This window comes from Cavia porcellus, unplaced genomic scaffold (assembly GCF_034190915.1).
Source record: "Cavia porcellus strain 051 isolate PalLab524CR breed Dunkin Hartley unplaced genomic scaffold, mCavPor4.1 scaffold_20, whole genome shotgun sequence".
Taxonomy (NCBI): domain Eukaryota; kingdom Metazoa; phylum Chordata; class Mammalia; order Rodentia; family Caviidae; genus Cavia; species Cavia porcellus.
In genome coordinates this window covers 42,218,932-42,238,980 of record NW_026947503.1, presented here as the reverse complement: position 1 = coordinate 42,238,980, position 20,049 = coordinate 42,218,932, and the positions used below count along the sequence as shown (strand labels likewise).

Below are 20,049 nucleotides of genomic sequence, written 5' to 3'. Positions count from 1 at the left end.
AAGGTTTTGAATCTAAATAATTTGTCTCAGGTTACTCCACTAATACTTAAGATGGAAATTAAAGGTCAATTGTTTGAATTCATGAGCTTTCTTTTTTTAGAGAAAAAAGAAAAACAGATAAAAGGGTAGAAGTAATACAAAATTTCAAAAAAAAAAGCAGTAGGAAATCACTAGTTGATAAATTACATATTGTTACTTTAGAAGTAGTTGCTCAAGTCAGTGGAACAGGTTAGAAGATGCAAACACAACTACAAAGACACTGAGCCATCTTATGTCTGACAAACAGGCTAAACATGTTCTCTGGAAGAAGGATAGCCTCTTTAATAAATGGTGTAGGAAAAATTGGCTTTCTATATGCCTAAGACTGAATCTAGACCCATATCTATCACCATGCACAAAAATGGATCAATAAGAACTAAGGAGTAATAAAATCCAAAATGTGTAAATTTTGTTGTAAAAAAGAGAGGGAGGAAAAAAAAAAGAGCTCTAACGGATATAACAGCAAGTGTGTTTAGGGGTGTTAAACATATTAATGTTTTTGGATCATTGAACACAGCTGTTTGCAGTCTCTCTGTTTGAATGTCTACTTTGTATTCTTTGATACTGTGATGTGAGCAACTATTTCCAAGATGATAATATGTAATCTATTAATAGGTGATTTCTTACTGTTATGTTTTTTTTTTTTTGTAGTTCTGTATTATGTGTAACCTTACACCACTTTGTTTTGTTTTGTGTTTTTCTCTTTTTCCTCTTAAATTAAAAAAAAAAAGATCTGAATATTCAAACAGAAACACTAAATGTACTGGAGGACAAGGCAGGTAGAAACCTTGGAGACACGGAGTAGGCAAAGAATTCATGAACGAAGCACAGATCACGAGCTTTCTTATATTTGGCTCTCTGACAATAACAGTGAAGTAATGTTTCACTTAGTCCTTATTTTCCTGTGCTAATTAGATATATATTTGTAAGTCATTTGTAAACACTGAATGTCAAAGTCCCTCACTGACCCCTCTTCCTGCTAAGATGTCTAATGAATTCATGAACAAAATGTACAATTAAACAATCTGTAAATCAAGAAGCTTTGAGTTAGCCTCTATATCTTGCCTTCATTATTTGACATTACTTATTTAAATCAATTGTGTATGTAACAATTTATTTATTCATTCCAGAAGCAGTAAGAACACAGTACCTGGAGTTAGACTTCTGGGACTGAGCCCAAATCCAACACTTACAAATACTGTCCAAATCATTGCACTGATATATAACTCAGCATTCTCATCAAACACTGGAAACTTATAGTGTCTTTGAGCTATGGTGAGTATTAAAGATCAGGTACGTTCAGGAATATAGTAAGCATTATGTAAGTAATAGCTGCCTTCATAAAGAATTGAGAGGAGTTCTAATATGGTCATAATGAGCACGTGCATTTTATCCAAAATTCACTTAGGGCCTTCTGTAAATTGTTGCCTACAATATCTTGCAATGAAACTAATTTCTCTCATGCAATTATATCTTTATAATTTTAGTGTCTTTTCTTCAGAAAAATTGTCAGTCTTCTAGTACCCCAACAGAAATATTGACAGTGAATTAAGTTGCATATGAAGTTTTTAATTACTTTGATTTATTAAAAAAAATGTACAGTGAAAAAAGGGCTCTGTCGATAGATAAGGTAGGTAGAAAGCCAAGCTCACCAAGATACACGGGGAAACACACACCCAGCTTTTTCCAATAGTTTGCCTCGGCTTTGCTTTAGTGGCCCAGTGGGAGTCATGGCAATCAGCTGTCATAACATTCAGGCGGAGTCATAGCTGTGTGTTTCTCCAGAACTTCACTCTTTTCATGAAATCCACCTTTTCATGAGATTCTGCTGCCAAATTCTCCTTGGAATTCTTGAAGGGTGATAGATATCAAATTATACAAGTGCAAATAGCAGTAAGCGTAGCCACCCTCAATCCAGACCAGAAAATGCTACCACTATTCCATGAAGCACTAGTCAAAAACCTAGGTGTCTCTTGAATCTCTTGTACAGGTCCTTCTGTTTTATGAGGTGTTTGTTTTAATGAATTTTTCTTGTCACCTTATTATCTCCATTTTTATTGCTTCCACATGAATTTAAAATTCCTAATACATCCTTTGGATTATTACAATGGATTATAAACTCTTCCTCTCTTCTGCTGAGTAGTTCATCCATCTTCTCTGTCATCAAAAAATGTTTCTTAATTTAAATATGATGTTACCTTCTTATTTATACACTGAATAATCTTTGAGTATTGTAATAGATTACACTCTTTAGAGCAGTAATACATTCACAGCAAAATTGAGTGTAAGAGATTACCCATCTACTCTCTTTGACAGTGCATGTGTGGCCTCCCTCATTATTAATACCCTGTTCCAGAATGGTACGTTTGTTGCAGTTGATGAACATCAGTTACTAACACAATATTATCACCTAAACTCCACAATTAATACTAGGGCTCACTCCTGTGGAGAGTCGAACACCAAGAGTGGACAAGTGTTGGACTCTCCACAGGTTAGAATGTGGCACATATCTCCTATCATAATACATAGAAAGTATCTCACGGCTATAAAAGTCTTCAGTTATTCACTTACCCATTTAATCTCTAAGTACTGCTAAATTTTGTACAATTTCCACAATTTTGCCCTTTCCAGAATGCCTTTAGTTGGAATCATATAGTATGAAATCTTTCTTTGAGAGTAGCTTCTTTCTTTGTAATGTGCACTTAAATTTCTTAAAGTTCTTTTCAAACCTGATAGCTTCATTTTTCATGCTGAATAATATTCCCACTGTCAGTATGCACTGCAGTTTATGGATGCTTTCCTGTGCTGAAGGACATTCCGATTTCTTCAAACTTCTGGCATTATTGAATAAATATGTTATAAACAACCATTTGCAGACTTTCTACACTAAATAATTTTAAAATTGAAAGACCAGGAGATCAATAGCAAAACTTCACAAGGTTTCAGTTCTGTCTATGCAACTTTGCCTCTCCATGTGGCCCATGAACTAAGCTAATTTTACTTTCTAGTCATCACACTGTTCTTTCTTACATCTGACACTTTACACTTCCGGTGCTTATCCTGAGGCATTTTCAGCCTCTATTCTCTGTATCATATTTCCTTCTAGTACTTAGTATTTGTCCAGAAAAAGCATTTCCTCTACTCAGAAAACCTCCACCCACTCATAGTTTCTGCATACATCTTGGTACCTGATTCAAATACATATCTCCTCTATCTATTTCTATAGCAGACCACAAAGCTTTTTATAGGCAGAGATAAAGTATAATTTCACTTTGTATCCCACACATCCAATACCAGTCTGGTTTAAATAATGTTTTATTAATGAATCAGTGGGTATCCTGTGAAAATGAGCTGATTTTTACCACATCATAGACTAAAGAGTAACTTAAGACAGAAATATTGTAGATTTTCTAACAAAGAAGGTTTACAATAGGCAGGACAATCTATCCTGGAAAGTAAATAGTCTGCAAAATTTATATTAAGTGAAACATCAAATCTCTGTGTGGAAAAATATGCATAGAAAAGAACTTCCATCAAGGTAAGCTGGAAGGCATCAGAAAAAGGTTAAAGGGAAGAAATCATGCAACTTATTTCTAGTCTTTCTCAACTCCATATGTAAGTTTAGAGTACCTCACCATTTATGAAGACTTTCTGCATAAAAGAAAACTGGATTTAGAGTAGCTGACCTCCACATCCCTTGGGGCTCTACATTTCGTTGGATTGTTGGCAAAAATTATATAATCTTATCATGGTTTGAGTTTCATCTTGATTCACTAGATCACTATAACCTGAGTTTTGGAGTTTACAACAGGTCTTAAATAGAATTTCAAGTTCTGTTGTGATGCTGCAGAACATGACCTTTGGGGATTAAAAAAAGAAGTTGATTCATTGAACATTTATTGGGTACTTAGTAAAAAGCACCACACCATTTTAGGAATAGTGAACCTCATAAAAATAGAATAAAATCCCAGCCATAAACGCTTTAAATCCCAAGGAAGTAAAATTAAAATCAAGAAAAGGAAGAAGAAAGATGTTCTAAGAGTTTGAACTTTCTTGATGGCTATAAAATACCTTGAAATACATGAGCTTTCATCATGAATTTAGCAGAGTTGTTAAAGTCTGCCAGAAATGATGACAGGGGGCTGAATAGGACGTAACCAGAGACAAACCCAAAAGTGGACACTGCTAGGGATAGAGTGTGTTATTAGCAGGTAAGCGGGAGGTGGAATTGGATGATAGCGTGAAGACAGCCTCGCTAGTGGCAGAAATGCTGAGAAAGAAGAGGGGCTTAGACTTGAACACAGCTGAAAGGAAACAGGGGACAGAACACTGGAAAACACTGCAGAGTCTCTACAGGGCAGCACATGGAGATGAGAGCTGCAGCTCCAGAGAAAGAAGTGGAAGGGAATCTCAGGTGAAATCCTACAATGAACTGGGGGTTACATCAGAACGACAGTCTACCCCCACCTGCGTGGTTTCCTGCAACTATAAACCTGAGCAAACAGTAAGAACCAGACTCTCATTTTTGTATCCTGCCCACTGCTTCACGACGCTCATTAAGTCCCTCACTGTCTACTTGCTTCTATGTCTGTAATCATTAGGTTTTCACCTCTGTGTGCAGGAACAAATTACACATGTAAGTGTTGGCATTTTGTTCCTTGTTTTTCTGGATGGATTCATATTCTCAGACGTGAAGCATAAGGATTTCCCTGACCTTCTTTCTTTATTTGGTAAGTGAGCAATGCTTTGTCCCAGGCAGGGCATTCTATGGTACATACATGCTGTTTTGTTGCCAACAAAATATCAACATTTTGCCTGAAAAAAAAGTAAAAGGAACATTCATCTTTCTATAGTTTTAATGACTTATCGACTAAAACTTAGATTTATCTAAATTAGATTCAAGGACATTTTCTGATCTGTCACTCTTGTTAGAAAACCGGATGGTTTTGAGATCCAACCCGAAACCTGTTTGTTCTCCTCATCTGTCTTTCTGTCCCTACCTCCTCCACACCACCCACCCCTGCTCACTTGGAAACACTCATTTTTCCTAAAGGGGAGTGAACCCAGGCCCAGCAGACAGAACCCAGAGGGAGGGCAAAGTAGCTTCGGCTTCAGATTAATGAGCTATTTGATTGGGATGTGACGTTGGTTTAACAGCAGTTTTCCTCAACTGTGGTGTGATCAGGAATTTGTAGAAGTTTATTCTTAGCTCTTTCCTTTGGCTACAGCAACATGTTAACAGCTTGTGCATTCTGTAATGCCTTTTTTTTTTCATTGCCATGGTAACCATTAAAACTTAAGGTATATGTGGGTCAAGATGTGGCCAATCTACTGGTTGCTGGTATGCTGAAAGGGAATGCAAATTAAACACACACACACACACACACACACACACACACACACACACACATTTAGACAGCTGCTTTTGATAGGTGTGCCTTAACCAGGTTGTGAGATTCCTGGATATTGAAATTTTGGGAAATGATCATTTGCTTTACAAAGAATTGAAAACAAACTACAGCCACATAGCAAATTCCTTAGTTGTTTTAAAAATGGGATTATTTTGACCGCATGGTGATTTGCAGGAAGCTCCTAGGAGCAAAAATGCCACCTGAGGTTTTAAAGTCTAGAAACAGAACACAAGTTTGATTTTAGAGCCATGTTAACTTGGTAGACATAAACTTTACCTAGATTCTTTCACAATCTAAAATGTTTTTGTGGTTTAAATATTGTGTTATCTTCTCTCTCAAAAACAGTATAGTAACTAATTAAATATTGGCAAATTTAAATCAACTCGCCAATGCTAAGCAAATCCAAACCTGTGTGTCAAGCAAAACAAAATACAGACAAGCTTACAAGCTCAAGAACAACAGGGAAGGAGACTAGGGATTTAGCTCAGCGGCATAAGCTCCTGCCTTGAAAGCAGGCAGTCGTGTGTCCGATGCTCGGTACCAATAAAAAGGAAAAAGACAAAAAAAAAAAAAAAAAAAAAAAAAAAAAAAAAAAAAAAAAATGAACAACAGGGAAACAAAGCTATTCCCACCTTGAAAATATTAATGACTACATAATATAGCTAATTTCTATTTTTATTTCATTTTCTACTTTCAACAGTGTTTCTTTTCATCAGCACCGTGCTAGTGCTAGTCGTTGTAGGAGGTACTAAATCTTCTGGGGGCAAAATTCCTACTTTCAGTGAATCTTGGAATCTATTTAGAAACAGAACCCATGTAAGGAAAATAGAAATGACACGGTTATATATTAAATACATCCTGTGAGTTTAGAAAGTAGAAGACTCCTTATGAACTTGATAGAAGAATGTTCATGTAGGAAGCAAAATCCAGGTTGTCTGTTGAAAGAACGGAGAGAAATGCCTGGCAGGGAGTAGGAATGGGAGAAAGATATTTCTGAAGAAATATTTTTAAATATGTTTTGCTAGTGTAATTAGTATGGCTGCTTGAAAATGTAGGGCGCTGTGAAAAGTAAACGAAAAAAATGTCTCATCCACTGACGAGGTAGCATTTTGTTTAAAATATTAACATTTCTTAGAAAGTATGAGGATATTACCTCATAGTTCAAATGAAAGTGACAGCCTTACCTTAATATGAAGATGACAAATTCATGTGGAACATATGACAAAGTTTGATGCATTCTTCAGGCTATGATATATTTCAGCAGGAAAAATACGTATTTAAAATACAATTGCTGGATGAAATGTTCAAGGATCTTAACATTACTACCAAAACCAAAGAAGTATATCTATTGATAAAGATTCTTAGAGACCATGATTCTTCTCCTACTTACCCAGTTCAGTTGCAATGGTTATAATCTGAGTTGTGACCTTAGAGAAAATAACGGACATAAATATTCAGCATTCATTTGCTTAGTGAAAATATACCTTAAGGAGTTCCATCTTTAGTTGTTACCTAACACAAAGATGTCCTTTTTCACTGCTTATTTTCATTCTCAATCTCTGGCAAATGTTAATTTAATCAAAGCTATCGTCCACAACAGACACTCAAAGAGAACACTGTGCAAGTCTGACGATTCTGAAACTGCCAGCTCTGTCCTGGATTTTGTTGTCTTTCGGAAACAGAACAGAATTTAGTATTTTGTTTGCAGCTTCCAAGAATCTCTAACTCACTACTTCCTGCTTCAAAGATTCCTGCCTTGCCAGGTATTCATAGGAATCAGAGTTTTAATTCGTAACTCCTTCCCCTAAATGTCCACTAACCAGTTTGAGAAAATGCAGTATACCAGCACATGTTTAGCTAAGCAAGGAAAAATTCTTTAACATTTCATTTATTTTCAACAGTCAGTCATATACTCTGCTGTTATGAGTACCAAAGAAAGGTGACATCCATTAAATACAGTATCTCTCCTTCCCTTCTCTGTCTCTCTGTCTCTCTCATTTTCTCTCTCCCACTGTATCTCTCTCTCCTTCTCTGTCTCTGTCTCTCTGTCTCTCTCATTTTCTCTCTCCCATTCTCTCTCTCTCTCTCTCTCTCTCTCTCTCTCTCTCTCTCTCTCTCTCTCTCTCTCATGGATTTCCCCATTTTCTCTCACTTGGGATTTTTCACATTAAAAATACTTATTCTCTTAGCATAAGATTTTTCTATAATAATACAACTACTACTCCAGGGCTTGACAGTTACTGATTGTGTGAATGAGCTTATGATCAATATGAAGGGACTTCCTTGGGAAAAAGTGCACAAAACTCTTGTGTGTATTTTAGAAAATGCAGGATCAAGAGTGAGTAACCTAAGGTAGTGGAAAGAGATGATGAGTTAAAGGAAAATGTGTCACTTAGAAGCTAGCAGAATTCAGTTTCCCCCTGGTTTTCAATGCCAGAGTCAATTTACTTAAATTTGCTAATTTTGTTGAGTCTCAGTTTCCTTATCTGCCATAAAAAATACTGAGCAAGACACTCTAATTTCATTCTAAGTTTCTTTTATATGGTTATCCTCATGAAATTAGCAATGTATTTATCTACTGAAAAATTACTAATAGACATAACAATAGATTAATAACTAGCCTGACTTAATAGTTAAAAAATTCTGACACATCTAAATTAAGTAGAAGTATACTGTCAATATTGATCTTTTTATTGTCACGACAGCCCTGTTGAAAACAGTATTTTTGGATGAGCCTCAAGTTTCCACTCATTTATGTGCAGACCTTGTATAATCCCCTTTGCCGGAGTGTGGGAGGAACCTAGGGATATGATGAGATAATTGCTTCCTTGATTAGGCTCTGTTTCTAAAGACCCACAATCCTCCCAGCCTGGGAGAAAGCAAACATCACTATTGTGAGTTCCCTATGGGGGTCATGTAGCACAGAACCGTAGGTAACTTCAGGAGCTGAAAGTATTCCCTGGGTGGTTAACAGCTAGCAAATAATGGGGACCTCAATCCCATAACTGCAGGAAAATGAATTCTAAGGAACACCAATCAGCCTGGAAGAAGACCTAGGGCTTCAAATAAGATCATGGTACTTAGGAACACCTAACAAGACCCCTAAGCAGGAAATTGAGCTAATTCATACAAAGACTTCTGAAGAAGAAAAACATGAAATAACAAATATGTGTTATGTTAGCAGCTTCATTTGTAGTAACGAATTACACAGTAAGAGAAAACCAAATGAAAACTACCCTTTCTCTTCTCATCCATTTTGAAAGAAGGTGTTCACATAAGGAAAAGTGAATACCTAAAGAAGGCGGATGCTTGGAAACAATTTTCTTCTGCATTTGACAGAGTTAAAACAAAAAGAAATCGGCAGGCAAAGCAGTCAGGATGAAAGTCGAGTTGCCTTTGGCCCATTACACACTCATGTAGGACTCGGCTATTTAGACCGAGACTCACCTCTGTGCCTTTGTAGTCCCCTGAGTGTACAAGCTTGTATATCAGTGTGAGTACATGTCGTATGTTTGTGTTTATTTGGTAATGAATCACATCAGATGTTTTAGGGGTAGGTGTTAAATCTCCTATAATGGATGTAACTGTGCAAGACTGCCATTGGGGAAATTTCCTCTTGACCTCAGCTGGTGATCGGCTTACACCCTGAAGCATGAGAATTGATAGGCCTTATAATTTTATCCGAGCTAATGTCATAGCAGCTGCTGTCCTTGCTGCTTGCTAGCTGATTAAATTCCCAAATTAGGGATAGCCTTTTGTCACCTGAATTGTCAAGGAGGTGAAATGTAACAATAGCTGCTTTCATTTTTACCTCTCCCATCATGAGTGTTTCTTCGATAACACAGAATAGCTTGGACCATCACTATTATCCTGGGACTTTATTAGAATTTAGGAATTTTGTAATCCTACTCAAAACGAAATCGCATGCTTTCTAATGCAAGAAAGGAGAGAGGGGCCAGTTCAGCTCTAAAACTGCAATTGTTTGCCTACCTCCAGGGACACATCTCACAGATTGCCATGAAAATAAATTGGAAAGTGTACAATGCCAAATCACTGCCTACCCTGTATTACTCCACAGACACAAACAGGCACCACCACCACCACCATCCTTCCCAGCACAAATACAAGGAAACACATTGGTGAACTTTCATTTCTTCATGAGGGAAAAATGCATTACAATTAGATTAGACTATCACCATTCAGAAAGTGTGTTGCTTTTCGCTTCTTTTAAAATGATTTATTATTTATTACTATTTATTTTCAAGATGATCTTCCCTGCTCCTTCAGGAAAGGAGCCGTTTGGCTCTCCATGTCATTACTGAAGCAGAGCAAAAGCCTTCCACTCAGACTGCTGCAATTTCCACCCTAACAGTCAACCCAGCAATTAGAACCGTTTGTTACAGTGACAGCGGAGCAAACCATTTTCCAGCAGCAAGGCTTCGGGGGCTGCTGGAACCTGAGCAGGAAGCGCAAGCCGGTTTATGTGAAAGGGTCTAGCGCCACACAGCAGCTAATTCTGGAATAGCAGGAAGGTTTGAAAACAAACCATGCAGGCCTGGGAGGTGCACATGCATCTTTGAACTTCTGGAAAATGTCTGATGTTGCTTTTTTCCAACCAGGAATAAAATTGGATAATAAATTTTGATGCTTGGGAAGAGACAAAGGATTTTTATTTAATATGCACCCTAGAATCGTTTTCTAATTTAACATTAAAATGGAGGTAGAAAGGCAGACTTCCTTTGCTACTTCTGGATTGGAGGTAATATTTCATGGCTTAAGAAATATCTCACAATAGGAACTTTGCAAACAGTCGTTTATTTTGCAATAAAAGTATTTAGAATATAAATTCAATATCTCAATCTGTTATCACTAAGCCATTTTATCTGACACATAAGTATTTTAAATTGTGCTTAAAATTCATCTGCTAGCTTGTGAGAAAATGCTGCTTGGTATCTTTTTAAAAATTTTTCTTCTCTCACATTCTTGCTCTTATTTATTTTTGTTATTCATCTAACATGCTGTTATTTCATTATCTTTGGGCTCATTTCTTGATTTAAGAAATGACAAATTGCATATTTCCAGGACCTGAAGCTTCTCCTTGGTTTTGTATCTCCCCGTTTCATATAAAGCAATAATACTCATCATTGACCACAAAGAAGCTATCTATGAAGTAATGAAATAATGTTCAATGTTTGATCTTTTCAGACTGGAGCTAGTTTGCTCTCTCTTTGTTCAAGAATTTTTATGTAAAGGCACACGAGATAGCCAAATGCAGATATTCTCAGACACTGTACAGGCATCTTGCTAAATATTTGTGTGGTAGATTTTTGAATAGATCATCTTTTCTCTTCTGTAATGAAAGGAGTCAGGTTACCTAGAAAAACATCTATTAATACACATCTTTGCATAGAGGAGGAAGGCACCTTCCTGCGGGGTTTGTAAAGGTTGCCGTGGCTGTCTCTCTTAACTGTCTTCCATTCAGCTTTTTCAGAAGCAGATACTGCTAATGCAGGAAAAAACAACCTTGGCTGCATTTTCCTCTTTTGTTTTGTTTTAGAAAAGATGAGGCTTTGTCTGTCCCTTTTATTTGTTTTGCTACTCTGCCATGACTACTCTGGCACTGGAGCAGCCTCTGCAGAGTCAGGGGTGAGGTCATGCTTGATGGAAGAAATCTAAGATCAATTTGTTGTCTCATACTTCGACATTAAATGCAGCTTGAAATATAATTGTTAGTCTGTGCTCTGTACGGTTTGAAGAAGTATTGAAACACCTCAAGTCTTGAGTGTGGTTATTGGTGAGAAAACACAACTTGTACCCTAAACCAAAGCTAACCAGAATTTCCAAACTGGGTGGAAAGCACGAGAAAGTGAGAGCTATTGAAGGATGAACAGAGAATATAAAAAGGAAAGACAGAAAAAGAATGGTAAGATCTTATGATGGTCCAGCCATTGAGTGTCTTGAAAAGCACCTTGGACAAAATTTGGAAATTCACAAGTAAAATTGCAAACAAAACTTACTATGTGTGAATTATTTTCCTTTATTCTTGACCTCACTGCCAGGTTCCCTCTTTTCTCGTATAACTTCATTAGTTCTGTTTGGAGGCAAGACACTTAATATCAGTCAGGCCAAGTGACTTATAATATCACATTCTGGGGCTACTTGCTCACTAAAAGAAGCAGCTGAGGAGAACACAGTGGCTGGGTAAGTGCCCCTGAAATAGATGGCTCTGGGTTTTCCAGATCGTCTTTTGAGTGCAGCCCTCTAAGTGTTACCTGTGATATGCTTGGGTTCAATCCCATCCAGCAGAAAAAGAAATCATCACCAAAGCCCACTATTGTTTTGCCATAAACTGGGAGTTAACAGGAAATCAGGTGCTGTGGTGCTGACTCTAGGTCAAATACATTGTATGACAGCCTACTGTGACACATAGTGCCTCAGATGAGAGAAAAAAAGGATCCATCACATTAAGTATAGAACTGGGTAGAACTTCCCCGATGATGTAGCCCTCTGTGGAGTTATCAGAGATACCTAACCAATGTATCTTCTTCATCACTCCATGTGGAGTGGCAGGGATATGCGTGTCCTGTCTGACCCAAACACAAGCCACAATGTTTGATTTTGTTTGGTCCTGGGAGAGAGGGTTTTATTATCAGATGGAAGAAGGTGCTCATTCCTGATCCATTAGTTTTCTACGTGTGTGGCCTTAGATAATGTACTCAGGTTCCGGGACCCTGAGTTTTCTCAGTAGCATAAGGATCAGAGTCAGATTTACACTGAAGGCTTTGCAGAAATTTAAGGTATGGTGATGACTATAGCAGCTATACTTTTATAAATATCTGTTTGTGTCAAACTCAGCAAAGAGCTCCCATGCATCATTGTATTTGATCTTCAGTCTTGAGTAATAAGCCACCTTGTCCTTGTTTTGAGAATGAGGAACCTCAAAAACGTGACACCATTGAGTGAGAAAAATGCATTCAAACCTCAGGTTTTGTTGAATCTACTACCTTTGTTCTCCTAAGATAGCGCATAATGATAATCTCTCTACATCTACTTCAGCCGTGAAGATTGGTCACAGCCGTTGGCACTCTGTGGTGCTGTGCCAGTTTGTTTCACAGCAAAAATGTGGTTATGGAGAAACTGCTTATGCAAGAAACTGCACCAGTGCTGTGTGCTGGGCTCTGGAATCTGGCTGACAACCTTGCTTTAGTTTTACACCCTTCAAAGATTTAGGGATGACTCTCGAGCTCTCTGAGGACTTTCCTTTTCCAAATAAATACCTGAAATTCCCTTAAGCATTTATTTGAAGGTCCAATTTGCAGCATGATTTAAATGCTAGCTAATTTGAACAATTTCCTTTCCTATCCACAATAAAGAAAATATTTTTATTTTGAAAAGTAAATTCAATGCAGTCTTTATGGAATAAAAATAAATAAATTCTAATTTCAGAAAAAAAGTGCTTCTGATTTATTATATTTTTCTCTGATTTCCCAATCAAGACTGGTAAGTTTTAGTCAAATAGCCTTTTCTATCTCTATGTGGAATTAATCATGATAATCAGAATTGTACATGTGAGTTGTACTATAGCAAATAAAGCATTTGAGTGAGGTAATGTGCCCAGCTATCTTGGTCCTAACATTTAGCTGCTCACTGGATCTCATGATGACAGGTGTCAAGCTGTACACTGATTTCTGACAAAATCACAGTATTTGTCCTAGGTTTCAGAAATCTAAATTAAAATGAAGAAACTAAATGAACAAGAACAGCCTCAAAAGTAACATAGGAATTTTGAAATATTTAAATCGAAACATGCCATTTCCATCCTGTGACTATCTGTAGGATATGATTATCCTTGGAGAAAATAAGAAAAAAGATTATGTGTTATTTGTGAGAAAATTTAATTTCCAAATTAGGAAACCAATGATGCAATCAATATTTTATTCTGAACAAGTGATGTTTAATCAAGTGTTGATATCCAAATACAAAGGGTGCCCCAGGGGCTCAAGATAATACAGCAAAATTATTATTTAAACTTGTTCTTTAGAGGCCTACATACTTTCCCTTAAAAGTATGAAGAAGATAGTAGCTGCCAATATTGATGATGACAATCTTATTTATAAATTCAAGTGCTAATCTATTCTGAAAACATCCTCAGGCATCCTCAGACGTTTTACCTGTACTTTGGGAATCTCTTAGCCTAGTGAAATAAATAAGTTAACAGTGACAATCTGTGCACATGCTTGTAACAGTATTTTTGCAGACTTTTTTGAAAAATGATAAAGATACATTGAACAAAGAACTTCAGCTATCATTTTTCCACTGCCTACCATATGACTTTCCACATACATTATTATAGGTCACCCATTTCATGCAGGAGAATTTAAACTAATGTCCAGATTTCCTGACTTGTGGCTTACTGTCACCTCTTTTAAGAGCATTGTCAAAGCATTTCAATATGTGGAAAAGAATGAAAGAGACCAAATTTACCAACTCCATAATTTGCCTAATCCCTTGGGAAACCACATTATTGCTGCAACCAGTTCTTTCCAGAATGGCACACATGAATAAACATGGACATGCAGAATCCCTTTCATGAACATTCACTCCCATCAGCTCAGGTATGAAGGAAGTGCTTGTACACAGCAGGAACACACATCTAATTTGGTTTCATATTTGATCATACACACATACATACAATCACAAAAATATATACACACTCAATATGCGGTTTTTATTAGTAAACACAGAAAAAAATATTCCAATCTCTGACCTAGAAAATTCACATATATCCCTTAAAGTTTGATATGGTACTATTTCTTCTTTGAGTACATCCAAGAGATAGATAATGTCTTTGAAGTATTACTCAAGAAAGCTCACATGTCTCTCCTAGAGGATTCTTTGTAGGTACTCCACTGTTTTGTGCAATTCCTTTTCTATTGCACCATACATAATGTAACTATTTCCTGGTAAGAACTATTCTTTCTTCCTTTTGTTTCTCCATAGCATTCCAGAAGACTTGCCATAATAAATATTTCTTGAACCAAAATAAACTACTGATGCTGTATTTATAAGTAGTAGAGGACAATAAAGCTATGGGAAGATGGTAACACAAATTACTCGGCTACAAGTGTGTTTTTCTCATCACTTTATGGCACCTCCTACTTTGCAGTAAGATTGTTGTAACTCCATTTATTCAGTTAATGAATATTTTAACTTTCAGTGGGATAGACAACGTACCAAGCACACTGCGAGTAACAAGTCTTTCAAACTCTCTTTCTTCAAAGAAGTTATCAGCCAGATTAGGTAGGATATGAGAAATATAGCAGTCTTTAAATATTGTTAGAACCATTTAAAATGAAAAAGGACTCAAAAAAAGCTCTATGAGAATGAGAAGAGATAGTAATCTGGGAGAGCTGCATCCAAGCCTCACAGCTCTGTTTGTCTGCTTCTAACATCCATCTGTAAAACCAGATCTTAAATCCAGTATCAGAAGACAAGAGGCTGCCTACATCCCAAGTCCTCTGCAACCCTTCACCTGCAAGTGGCTAACGCTATTTACCATCCCTGGATTCTGTCCTGTGGAAAAGTTCACCTTCCTGGTGTCATGCTACACTGAAGCCAGGTTCAATTTCTTTTTTTTTTTAATCCTGGACTTTTATGAAACAGTCCAAGAAAAAAGAAGATAGCAAAAATTCAAACCATTAGAGATGCTGGAAAACATAGGTAGCTTGAATTATCTTTTATAAATATTTTGGACGAATTTGAGATTGAAAGACTAGGACAGAAAGGGAAAAAAAAAACAAAGAAAGGAGAGTGATGTTTTTGACAAAAAGAAATAGGAGAGATGGATCGAGCCATCTGTATAAAGTCACAGAAGAAAACAAGGACAAGGAAAAATGTGAGAAAATTATCCCACGTCTTTTCTCAATTAGTCTTCAGGTTCTGTAGGGACAGCAGGAACTGACTTTTTTAAATGTCAACAGAAGCTGAATATTCTTTCTTCTTTCTTCTGCAGGGTGACACCTCGTTGGGAACAGAATGGCTGTAATGTAGATAAAAACAAAGCGAGGCTATTTGATTGTGGGGAACACTGAGAAGACAAAAATCTGTCCATCGACTCTTCAGGTCCCAACACAGTCATCCCTTCTCTGCAGCACGATGCCAAACTGACTTTAGTGCTTGAGTTTATGGTACTGGGAAGAAATGTCTGTTAGAGTTTAAGGAAGACTACAATCTGTGGGACAGAGGAGAAGGAACCCAGTGTCCTTCCAGCACCCTAGAAGTTACTCGTCTGATGACACCATCTCCAGGGAGCAGAGATCATTCAGGGAAAGTGATAGGGCTCAGGAGGGTGTCTGTGAGAGCATTTGTTGAGGGGAAGGAGAAAGAAATACATTAGACAGTGAAAGGTCGTAGAGCTCAGCTTCATCAGTCTTCTCATTGTCACCCCTCTTTCTGTCACGGTCTTACTTCTGCTCATTCTCTTCAATGAGTACAATTATGTCTTCAAAAATATTCAAGTTACTCAACCTAAGATGGTGACTGCTCACGCTTTCATATTACTTTGATCTTTCTGTCTCCCCTTGGTGTGTATTCTTACACACACAGAGATGCGCATATGTGTGCACACATATACATTGGTCTTACTCATTGAAGACATAGATTAATGAGATGTTTGTACATTGTTTTGGCAATTTATTTGCCTAACACAGTGTCGCAAGCAGTGCTATTATTGCCCCTATGTCACAGAGAGGGAATTTCTGTCATGGAAGACAGCTAAGTTAATCAATAATAGCACAAATCCTAATAAGTGGAAGAGCTTGTTTTCAGCCCTTGATCCCATATTCCATTTGTTCTAACACATCAGTCTGCCTTTGACATCATGTTTCCTGATTATCAAGGTCCTAGTTCAAATCTTTATTTCCCTATGATGTCTTTCTAAAAGCATCAATCTGCATGATTATTCGCTTTGAAGTATAGTACAATAATAGTGATAACTGTAGAAGTGAAATATTTGGCAGGTCTTTTGCAGTGGATAGTGTGATAAACATAACCATAGAAGCTATAAACTTTTATTTTAAAAATGTTTACTGAACATTAGCCATGGAAAATGTGCTATTGTAATGTACCCATTTTATCTTTTGACTAATCCAATTATATATTTTATTCAATGAACTAATTTAGAAAGCAGAGCATATATTTTCTCTTTACTCCTGTAGTATCCAGTAAATCTTTTTCCCTGCAGTGGCTAGACACATAGTATGTGTGCGATTAAATCCAACTACATGAGTCATAACAAGTTAAATATAAGTCATTAGCTATGTTGGTGCCTTCTGTTGTTGTTTTTATGGTTACTGAGTCTCAATTTCAAAATGTTTGTATTTCTCAACGGCTTAGACAATTCCAAACCTTTGAAACTCCCAGGATTCTGATCGATAAGCATGTGTGCCAGCATTTAAGGGAGGCTGAAGCAGCCTAATGTGAAGAATAATTTCTAGCTCAATTTTTTCTACTGCTAATGTTGCATGTTGAGCCAAAATATGAACAGCATTCCACCAGCCATATTGTCATATGTTATAAAACTGAGAACTGCATCAACAAGGTAATCTAATAGGTGTTTCTGAGAGAGGAAAAATGTGCATAATCATTTTCTAAAGGGGAAGGAGAAATGGCATCCAATCAGGCAGCAGTCAATACTGGGAAAAGAAAGTCCAACTCAAATGAATCTGGGCTCCTTACTGCGACAGCTGTCACCCTCTTAGCTGCCTTCCTGTGCATCGGCTGCATATGCTGTAATCTGGAAGACATGAATTCTAGTTACCACCCTGATGTGTCTATGCTGCATGAAAATGAAGTTACAAATTGAAGGTAATTATAAAATCCTCCTGGAAGAAGTTGCTGTTAACATGAGTTGACAGATTTAATTTTTTGTTACATTTAAATGATTCAAGTTGAAGAAAGTTTCGTGTTCTTACATGAGAACTTATAGATAGCAAGCTATTTTCAATGTTGGAAGGGAAATAAGAATCCTAACCCTATTTTGGCATTGCTTAAACCTTAAGTGTATTCTGAGAAAGGTTAAAAGCAAACCCTGAATCATTTTCCCCAGAACTTTATGCAAATCATTACAGAGGTGGTAGAGAGGGAAAATTTCATTATCAGTGGTGGTTCTGAATGCTTGCATGGACCATGAGATGGAACTAAATCAAAAGAAAATAGTACAACAGATGCAAGAGCCATTCCTGTAAAGTGGGGCCTAAACCAGATGGGCTTGATAGACAGTAAGAGAAATTAATTTTTCCATTTGGAAATTTTCCTTCTTCATATAGTGCTCTAACATTTTCATATAGTGCTTACCAATATCTGCAGCCTGAAACATATTGAAGAACAAGTTATGAGAAAGCTTAAGAATATTTATACTGCTGGGTATGGTAGTGCAGGCCTGTAATTCCAGCACTTGGGAAGCTGAGGCAGGAGGATGGCTGAGTATTCAAGACCAGTCTGTACTACATAAAGAGTTCAAGGCCAATTGGAACCAAACAGTGTCACTCTGTCTCAAAAAACAAAAAAGCAGGAAAAGAATATGTATGTTATTAAGAGCTGGTTTCAAATTTATATTACATACTAGCAGAGGCATCTTAGCAATGGTGAACTTAAATAAGTGAAAATTCATAGGGAAAAGCAGTATTTTAAAAAGTGACTGCCTATCATAGCACTTTCAGAACCAGACTAGAGCTTTCCATGCTCTACATAGAGACTGGAAATTCCAATTAAATATGAAAAGAAGAGATATTTATAGATTTTGTTCTCCAAAGTAAAAAAAAAAAAAAAAAAAAAAAAAAAAAAAAAAAACTGAAAAATTGAATGGTACAAATAGACTCATGATGAGAGTTGGCTGATGTCAGAGAAGATGTCATCAAAGCACACAATCAGAAAACAGATCCTAAGAAGGTTCACTAAGCACTCACAGTTGGAATTAAATATCACAAAAACAAATGTATTATATGGAACCCAGCTTCAACACATTCAAATCACAGAAGAAAGAAACAGAAAAGTGAAATAAATTTGATAAGTATGAGGGATGCCATCTGATGTCATCTTGCAAAAGACAGTACTCCTAACAAGAATAAGCCAAAGAAAAAGGAATCATCAATGTGACAGAAGATCTAATACACTGAATGATAGAAGATGTCAATTGAAGACGGAAAGGAGTCAATGTATGCCAAGTAAAATTAAGTCAAGATTTGCAAACATAACCTGATACGGTTCCTATCTAACCTTGTGTGCTCATAGGTGGGACTTTTCAGAGGACGCTGAATCTAGGGGGTGTGATGCTGGGATTTAGAGTGTGTGTTAAATGGATTGGCTTAACCTAGTTCTAGGTGGAAAGTGGATGTGTGTGGAACCACTCCAAAGGCTTGTAGCCTAGATGGGATAAAAGGAAAAAGGAGACTTGCAACTGCTCCTGGCTGGTCGCTGCTCCCTACCCACCCTGACATGGACCACTTCTCCTTTGCAATGCCCTTCTGACAGGTTGCCCTGCCAGAGAGTCAGTAAACTGTTAACTGAGCCCAAATAAATCATTGCTCCTTTAACCTTTGGTCTTGTGTATTTTTTTTTTTCTCTGCATGAAGAATATAACTAAAGCAATAGCTTAGTGAAGTAATGGAATCTAGAATGTGAAGATAGAATCTTGCATGTATCTTCAAACAACAAAATATATATATACCTAGATGCAAGAACATCTGTGATCTGTGGTGGCTAATGTAAACTAGTTCTAATTATTATTTTTCTCTTTTTAAAAAAAATTTTATTTAAAAGGAAAAAGAGAAAAAATAAAACAAAACAAAGGGTGTAAGGGTACAAGTAATACAGAACTACAAAAAAAATAAAATAAAATAAAAAAAAACAGTGAGAAATCACCAGTTAATAGATTACACATTATCATCCTAGTAATTATTATTATTTTTCTATTCCTCCCTTCCTTCCTTCCTTTTTTTTTTTTTTTTTATACCAGGGATCAAACTTACAACCTTGCATTCACCAGGCAGGTGCTTATGCTGCTGAGCTAAATCCCCAGCCACTATTTTTTTTTAAATGTTGAAAACATAATACAAGTTCTTCTAATAATACTTTGTTAACTTACTCTTTAAGGATATTTAAATTCATGCATTTTAAAATTTATAGTTGAGAAATTAGGCTTTATCCCTCCACTTTAATTAATAAAATGATTTTTGTTCAAACTCTTGATATGTGGCTTTTCTAGCAATGTCTTATCATCATCAGGGTTAGGATGAATTTATCCATTACATTAAACTGCCGGAAACATTTAGCTTTCAATTTATTTTTTTGTACTTTCAAAAAATCTATCGTTAAATGTAAAAGTCTTACCAAACCCAGAACCTTCCAGTGAGTTACAGTGAAAGCAAAAGAAATTTTATGTACTCCAAGTTTTCATTTTAATAATATTGAATCGGTTTTAATATCTTGAATAATTTTTGAACAATGTAATGTAACAACTTAATGCTTTGCAAAATCATTTTTGCATCACTCAGTTTCAATAAAATCCAACACTTTTAAGTATGTAGTTGTGTGTTCAAGG

General features: G+C 36.5%; 1 long non-coding RNA gene across 1 annotated transcript; it reads left to right on the top strand.

Moving 5' to 3' along the window:
- Positions 1-1,173: 1,173 nt before the first annotated feature.
- On the top strand, positions 1,174-19,042 carry LOC134471789 (uncharacterized). The gene is made up of 2 exons (XR_010041445.1): positions 1,174-1,314; positions 15,463-19,042. It is a non-coding gene; the product is annotated as an uncharacterized LOC134471789 (long non-coding RNA).
- Positions 19,043-20,049: the final 1,007 nt, after the last annotated feature.